General features: G+C 34.5%; 1 long non-coding RNA gene across 1 annotated transcript in view; it reads right to left on the minus strand.

Annotated features, from left to right (window-relative positions):
- Window positions 1-5,570: 5,570 nt before the first annotated feature.
- LOC111381260 overlaps window positions 5,571-7,943 on the minus strand; it is a 9,790-nt gene continuing 7,417 nt past the window's right edge. The window contains exon 2 of the long non-coding RNA XR_002700300.1: window positions 5,571-5,852. This is a non-coding gene — a long non-coding RNA (uncharacterized LOC111381260). The remainder of the gene's footprint in view (window positions 5,853-7,943) is intronic.

Below are 7,943 nucleotides of genomic sequence, written 5' to 3' on the forward strand. Positions count from 1 at the left end.
TCATCAGTCCACACAAATTTGGAGTTCTTTCGAGTCAAACTAGTCAAAGGAAGAGCAATTTTGGAAAAATGCTCTACAAATCGCCGATAATAACCTGCTAACCCAAGAAACTCCGTACTTCTGTAACATTAGTAGGGCGTTCCCATTTCATTACTGCTTCAATTTTCTGAGGATCTACATAAATACCTTCAGCTAAGATAACATGACCCAAAAATACAACTTTATCCAGCCAAAATTCACATTTGCTGAATTTAGCATACAACGATTTATCTCATAAAGTCTGCAAAATAATCCTCAAATGCTCATCATGCTCATCTCTACTGCGAGAATGAACTAAAATATTATCAATAAAAATAATCACAAATCTGTCTAAATATGGGCGAAGCACTCTATTCATCAAATCCATAAACGCTGCAGGGGCATTAGTTAACCCAAATGGCATCACCAAAAACTCATAATGGCCATACCGTGACCGAAAAGCAGTCTTCGGTACATCAACATCTCTAATTCTGAGCTGATGATAACCTGAACGTAAATCAATTTTCGAAAACACCGAGGCACCTCTAAGTTGGTCAAACAAATCATCAATGCGAGGCAACGGATACTTGTTGCGAACTGTCACTTTATTCAACTGTCTGTAGTCAACACACAATCTCATTGTGCCATCTTTCTTCTTCACAAACAAAACTAGCGTCACCATGAAGATACACTAGGTATGATAAAGCCCTTGTCTACCAACACTTGCAACTAAACTTATAACACTTTCATTTCTACTGGAGCCATTCTATATGGTGCCCGTCCAATTCCTGGGATCAAATCTAAATATCCCTCTCTAATGGTAAACTCGATAGTTATTCTAGAAATATATCATGAAAGTCTCTGACCACTAGGATGTCTTCGAACTTTATTTTGCTAGCATCCGTATCAATCCCATTAGCCAAATATGCATAACAACTCCTATTGAGTAATCTTCTAGCATTAATAGCGGATATCACATAAGATAGTAAAGTCATGTTATCTAGTGAATTTATTAAGGCTGTTCTGATTGTTGAAACACAACCTCCTTTCGAAAAGAATCAATTGAAGCTCGGTTTGTAGCTCAAAGTTCCATACCCAGAATAACATCAAAATCATGTATGCCAAGAGGTATCAAATTTGCCTTTAGTTCGTGCTTATTTACTTTAATCTCACAATCTCGATATATACTATTTGCTAATAATGATACATCTACTAGCATACCTATTACCAAACAACTGCCTAAAGGTTTTGACTTTTGGTTCACATATAAAGCACGTAAAAATGAAATAAAAGAATGTGTAGATCCAAGATCAATCAAAATATAATCATCTCTATAAAAAATAGACAACATACCCATAATAACATCTGTGACTCCTCTACTACCTACTGAGTCATAACAAAAACCTTTCCTCGGGCCTTCAATCGTCCTACTTGACCTTTCGATTTAGTACCACTACCACTTGTAATATTGGACTGGACCGTGCTGTTTGCACCTGCTATATTAGCCGAAGCATCTCTCTCAATTTGATTCTGTCTTGTATTACCATCATTCTATTGAGGAAGCATCCTTTGCAACATCCCGCTCTCTTATGATAAAATTGAACAATACCTTCTGAGGTATCCACCCTGGCTACTATGATAACAAACGCTAGTTCCCTTGAACTTTGAACACTCTTCGAGATGAGATAGTCCACATAATTGACAATATGGAAATCTAGCACTGCTGAAGCTATCACCCTGTCTGGGATAAATGATTGTTGAAAAGAGCCCCGAATATGAAGATGGCTAGTTAATGGCTGCTGCTTAGTGCTATCACTAAATTTGGAACCTCGACTTTCTCGTGATTTGGGCTTGAATTTACTTGGACTGGACACACCATGTCAAAATCCTTTATTGTCCTTTTGTGGTGGTCTATAGCTAGAAGTAACCACCAATGTTCTTATTGCTTATTTTGAACTTTGTTTGTTCTATACCAATTGGTCAATCAGAAATACTCTTCTCTACTCTCAAAGTTGATTCAACCAATTTGCCAAATTCGTTACAACCTATGACCGTCACTGCTGACCCGATCTCTTTTCTTAACCTATTTTCAAACCATCTATATTTATCAATTTCATTATAATCAAAACCTGAGCATACTTTGAAATTTGAATGGATTTCGCTTGATATTCTGGAATAGTTATCTCCCCTATCTTCAAAAATTCCTCTTTTTTTGCATCTTTATATGAATGAGGGGAGTAAGCATTATAAAAGGTACATTCGAAATCTGTCCAAGTGATAATAGAAGGTCCCGATCTGTACTCTATACCGATTGCCACCAATCATATGCACCCTCTTCTAACAAGAAAGTGACAACACGCAACTTCGGATCATCTGGATAACCCATAACATCAAATACACTTTCTATCTTGATCATCTATGTTTGAGCAACTACAGGATCAACTATGCCTGTGAAAGCTTTAACCCCTAATTTCATAGCCCTCTCAATACTGAGATCTTTTTCATACCACGCGTGGCAGAAACAATCGTAGTAACAATACTTTCAATAGCCATTGGATCATTTCCAACCACATTTCCCTGTCCCCGATGTTCAGAAAGCTGATGACCTGATTCATCTATTCTCTCAAATTCTCTAAGTTCATCTCTATTAGGAGAAATATGAGATCGAGGCAACACATCTTAGAGCCTTCGAGTTCTACCATCACGAGGCATAACTCACCTACATTTATGCATGATTTGTCAAACACCAGAATGTATGTACAATGCAAGCTATGGACTCTAAAACATGCTCTGATACCACATTGACACGCTGCACTCTGAATAACGTAGTGGACTTGAAACGTGATGATAGATACTAACTTAAATTTAGACTCACCATCAAGGCTATTATAATGTGCACAATTTCATAAATTATTTTTTATAGAATTTGGACATTATGTCCCCTGTAAATATGACTAAACGACTTGTAATTCACTATGTACAATTCCCAAAGGTAACATAACACAATAGAGAGAAGTAGAAATCTCAACTTTTGTTATGAAAATAATATGAATGTACATATGGATGCAAAATACATAGTGAACCCAATAACTATCTGCAAGTGACGTAAAATCACATCAAAAAATGAACACGTGTTCCAAAATATTGGCTACATGCTCCATGAAATGAGTCATATTCGTAAACTTTGTCGCTTGGCTTTGACTCCAAAATCAAAGGCTGAATTCTAAAAGATGCCCAGAACCTCAATTACTACATGATAAGAAAAATCGTGAAAAAATATATGAGTTAATAGCTGAGTGAGTAAAGAAGTTTGAAAATAAATATACTTTTTCATTTATATATTTTTATCAAAATCGAGTCTACATTACTTAATATGTCATAATATAACATTATATAATAAGAATCAAAATAGGAGTAATTTTTGTAATACTGAAAAATATCATCTCGCATACATGATAAAATCATTAATGTAAACTCGAAATATGTTCATTTGAAACTTTCATTTTTATTGGGCCCTTGACACACCTACCATGTGCTGGATAGAGCTCTCCGTAATATCAATATCAATAATCAACTGGGCAAGTCAAGTGACCCATCCTTCAGTGGTTATTAGTGGTACATCCCCTAATAGCCCCCATGATTACCCAAGAAGTATTCCACCCAAGATGCCAATAATCACCATATCACAACGGCACAAACAAGTGGTCATTTCTCCCGTGATCACCAAATGCACATCCCCTAACTACCCTTGCGATCACCGGAGAAGTTTCACTTGCGGCCAACACAATGGCATGCCTCGGTGTCCTAGTAGTGGTCAATAAAACATATGTATCACGTTCCAATTCACAAATAATCCATATTCAATATTGGAAGTTCCACATATCATATTGAAGAAAACTTTCATAATAATCATATAATTGAACAATTAATTTACATAATTGCACGTAATGTAATAATATATATAATTTATCGATGGTTGAAAATAGTTAAGTTATTTCCATCTATAGAACTATGTATGCAAAATTAACTTGGTTGGTAGGTTGTCCGATCTCTGTATTTTCGCCTTAAACATGATGTAATTTTTAAAGTAACAATTAACCAATTTAAGTAACTTCAATAGTTAAATATGCGATACTAAATCCTACAAATGAAATATTCCATTTATATAATCACTTCCACAATTAATTAATTAAAATCCCCAAAATCGGATTCTAGGGTTTCCAAAATTTTCATTGCCTAAACACCTTGTTAAAATTGAAACATAATTAATCCCTAAGCTTGAGCTCCAAATCATACATATATCACATAAATTTAACATTTTATTATTACATGATAAAACCCTAAAAATTTTAATATAAACCATACTTAATCATCTAAGACAAATGGAAAAATTTAACCCAACTTGAAGATATCAACCTTACCTCCTTTCCTTTTCTTTTTCCCCTTCTTCTTCCTTTTTCTTTTCCTTTTTTCCCTTTTTCTTTTCCTCTTTTTCTCTTCTTTCTCGGCTGGTTCTGCTTCTCTTCGTGTGTGTGTGTTTTGGTGTGAAAATGAGAAAAAAAATGGGTCAAAGGTTGAATTAATTTGTCCACAATCCCATAATTGCAAATTAAGTCCCTTAACTTTACTTTTTAGTAACCTTTAATCCTTAAACTTCCAAAAGTATATATATAAATTCCAAACTTTTAAATATATCCAATTCAGCCTTTATATTTTGCCAATTGCAAAATAAACCCAAATAAAATGATTTGGTCAATCAAGTCCCAATAAAAATGATTTATTTCATACAAGTCCTCATTGGACTTGACTTTGAAAGTTCCACTATTGAATTTGACTAGATAAAAATGTGGGTTGTAACAAATACCCACCCACCTTTTGACACCCCATGTGTCTTCAACAGTCCCGTAGTCTTTCCACTTTTCTCATTTTGCCCTTTCCCCACAAAAAATATACCCAAAATCGCGCTGCACTGTGTAGACGGAACCGCAGAATCGTTGAAGGCGATTTTAAGCTTTCGGTCAAATTGTCTGGCCCACTCCTTTATCGTCCATCAAATACTTCTTCGGCCACACCATCGTCTTGTCAGAGCTCAGGTAGAACAAGGCGATCGAAACTGTAACCCATTTCGTAGCAACAAATTCGTTGAGGCATCACCCCATAACGTTGTTGCCGCAAATTTGCATTGCACTAGGGCGGTTGAGCACTGCGACTGTGAAATATTAGTCCCTACACAGGTGTCGCTGCTGCCTCTCCTTCGCATCTAAGCCGACGGAATGGATTCGGCCAACAAACATATATTTCGACAGCCTACATAATTATTTTCACACTTTCCTCTAGTAAGCACCACTTGCTGATGCCCACTCTTTATGCATGCAGACGGGATATGAGACGGACCCTATTTAACCTAATTGACTCGACACGTGTCGTGCGCCGATGGTAGATACCAGCTAAATGCCGGATCCACCACCAAGACAAACATGACCTACTTGACTATGACATAATTCTATAAAAATTTTGACAGAATTTCCCCCGTAACATGGACAAAATCAACCTGAAAAATCATCAAAACCTCAAATAGACATTTAAACCAAAAGTTTTGGAAACCACCACTTCTACAACAAAATATAACAAAATTCGATTGAGTGCTTCTACAATATCATCATGTCAACATGCAATCATTACATCAATTACCAACCTTTCTACAAAGTGCATGACACACCAAATATTAGACAAGTACTTAATAAACATGAGTTCCCCAACTATACATTACATACTATGAAACGGTATCTTCTGCTTCAGCAGGCTTTTCCCAGTATCTCAAAATCGACGGTCTCCTGATAGGAAAAACATGACAAAAATATGAGTTTGTAACTCAGTGAGTGGATGATTTGCAAATAAGTAAACTTTTTCCATTTATGCATATTTTTTAAAAATTTTAACTTTATTAAATTCTTGAGAATTTCTGAATCTAGTAATACTTTTAAAAACTAAACATGATTTCATTATAAAATTCTTTATTCTAAATTCTAGATAAGTATCTGTGAGATATAGCAAATATAAAGAATTTGATATTCATGAAAATCTATGAAATATTGTTGCTGCTCAACACTATATGTTGAAAGCTTTATTCTGAAAACTGAATTAACTGAATTCCATAATCTGAAATCTGAGAACTGAATAAATACTGAAAAATCACACCATAAAGAGTACCCAATGAATAGTCTTACTCATGTACAGAGTAATCTCGATGTACAAGGTAAAGCCATTCAAATCTGATAATCTGATAGTTTATAATCTGATAATCTGGTCATACGTACGCAGAGCTGCCCCAAAGGCTAATCACCCTAGTGCACGGCCCAAAGCCTGGGAGATTTTTATAAATGACCTGCTACTATTCATTTTTGGTAAAATGTCTATAATACCCTTAATGAAAGGATTTGTCATATTTTGCACAAGATATCCTTAATTTATTGGGATTCCTCTATTTCTCTCATTTCGAGTTTTAATATATAATTCCATCCTTTGTTCTAATAAATTAGCATAATCTGTAATATAATTGTCATGTAATTTACTAAGATTATCATATTCCTCAGATAAAATATCCATAATCTCTAGTTGAGCAAAAATATTTCTTATTTTTTCCAATAATTTTTCTAACAGATTATCTAATCCTTTAATTGTATAACCTGGCATTATTCAGCTAATTCCTTGCAAGTTTTATGAATAATAGTAACATGTTATATGAGTTTTTTGCAAACATGAAAAGTAATAACTCCTACGATTCTTTCAAGTTATTAGAAGAATTCTTTTTAAATTTAACAAAGACAATAATTTTACCTTACTTTTGATCTTAAATCTGTATTCTTAGAATCGAGTGACCTTCAGGCTCTGAATCTACAAACTGCTCCCTTAAACGGCCTCTTGTCTCAATGAGAATTCTGCTATTTCAGCTTCTGCCCTCACTGTATCTTTTCTTAGAATTACGAGTAAAGATCTTAAGTAAAGAAAATTATTTCTTTGTTAAAGTAAGAAAGAAATTATCTTCTTCAATCTATCAAGAATCTATGGGATAGGAAGTTTAGAAACTCATATTTTTCTGATATCAAAATATTGAAATTTTATTTCTATAATGATTTATACAAGGTTTCTATTGTATATAAGAGGTTTCCAAAAAAATTGGTTTTGAAAAAAACTTAAGGAAAGAGAATGGTTTCTAACTCGAGATGATCCATTCTTTCCTCAAAGACCTCTATTTATACATGACTCAAACTCACTATTATTGATCTATTACATCATTGCATACATTAGAATTTTGAAAAAAGGCTCACATGCCTCTCTATTCTTTTCCTCCTGGGGTCTACATCTTCACATGCATTTTTTGCTTTTTCATCAAAGTGGCATCTTTTCTTCTATTATTGCCTTGTCATCTTTGGATTCATATGCAGCTGGCTAGATGCTTTTCTATTATTGCTTTTCCATCTTTGTCTTCATACGCAGCTGGCCAGATGCTTTGGTAGTGGTAGGTTATTTTCCATCCATCAATCTCTCAATTTTGTCTACATGTGGGGCACTCCCTCAATCTGCATGATTCTTGAATTGTTGTTGGACGTCCATTAATTTGATGAGTATATCAAATTTCTGGATATATTCTTTCAAAATGGTAGATTTTTCTTTTCCATTATTTGTAAGGAGTGTCCATCCTTCATATTGGCACAAGCATCTGAATTTTTTATCATATATGTTCTTTGCAATGTTGTAAAGAACTTTCATCCCCAAAACTCTTCGAGATTTTATCCATGATTTATTGATTTTAGGCAATGGTCTATTATTTCGGCCAACTTCAATCTGGAAATCTCGGCCAACATATCCAATTGTAATAATATGTTCAGCAGGATAGTATATCCTTCCATCAACTTCAGGACTTA

Source organism: Olea europaea, unplaced genomic scaffold (genome assembly GCF_002742605.1).
Source record: "Olea europaea var. sylvestris unplaced genomic scaffold, O_europaea_v1 scaffold2272, whole genome shotgun sequence".
NCBI classification, from domain to species: Eukaryota; Viridiplantae; Streptophyta; class Magnoliopsida; order Lamiales; family Oleaceae; genus Olea; species Olea europaea.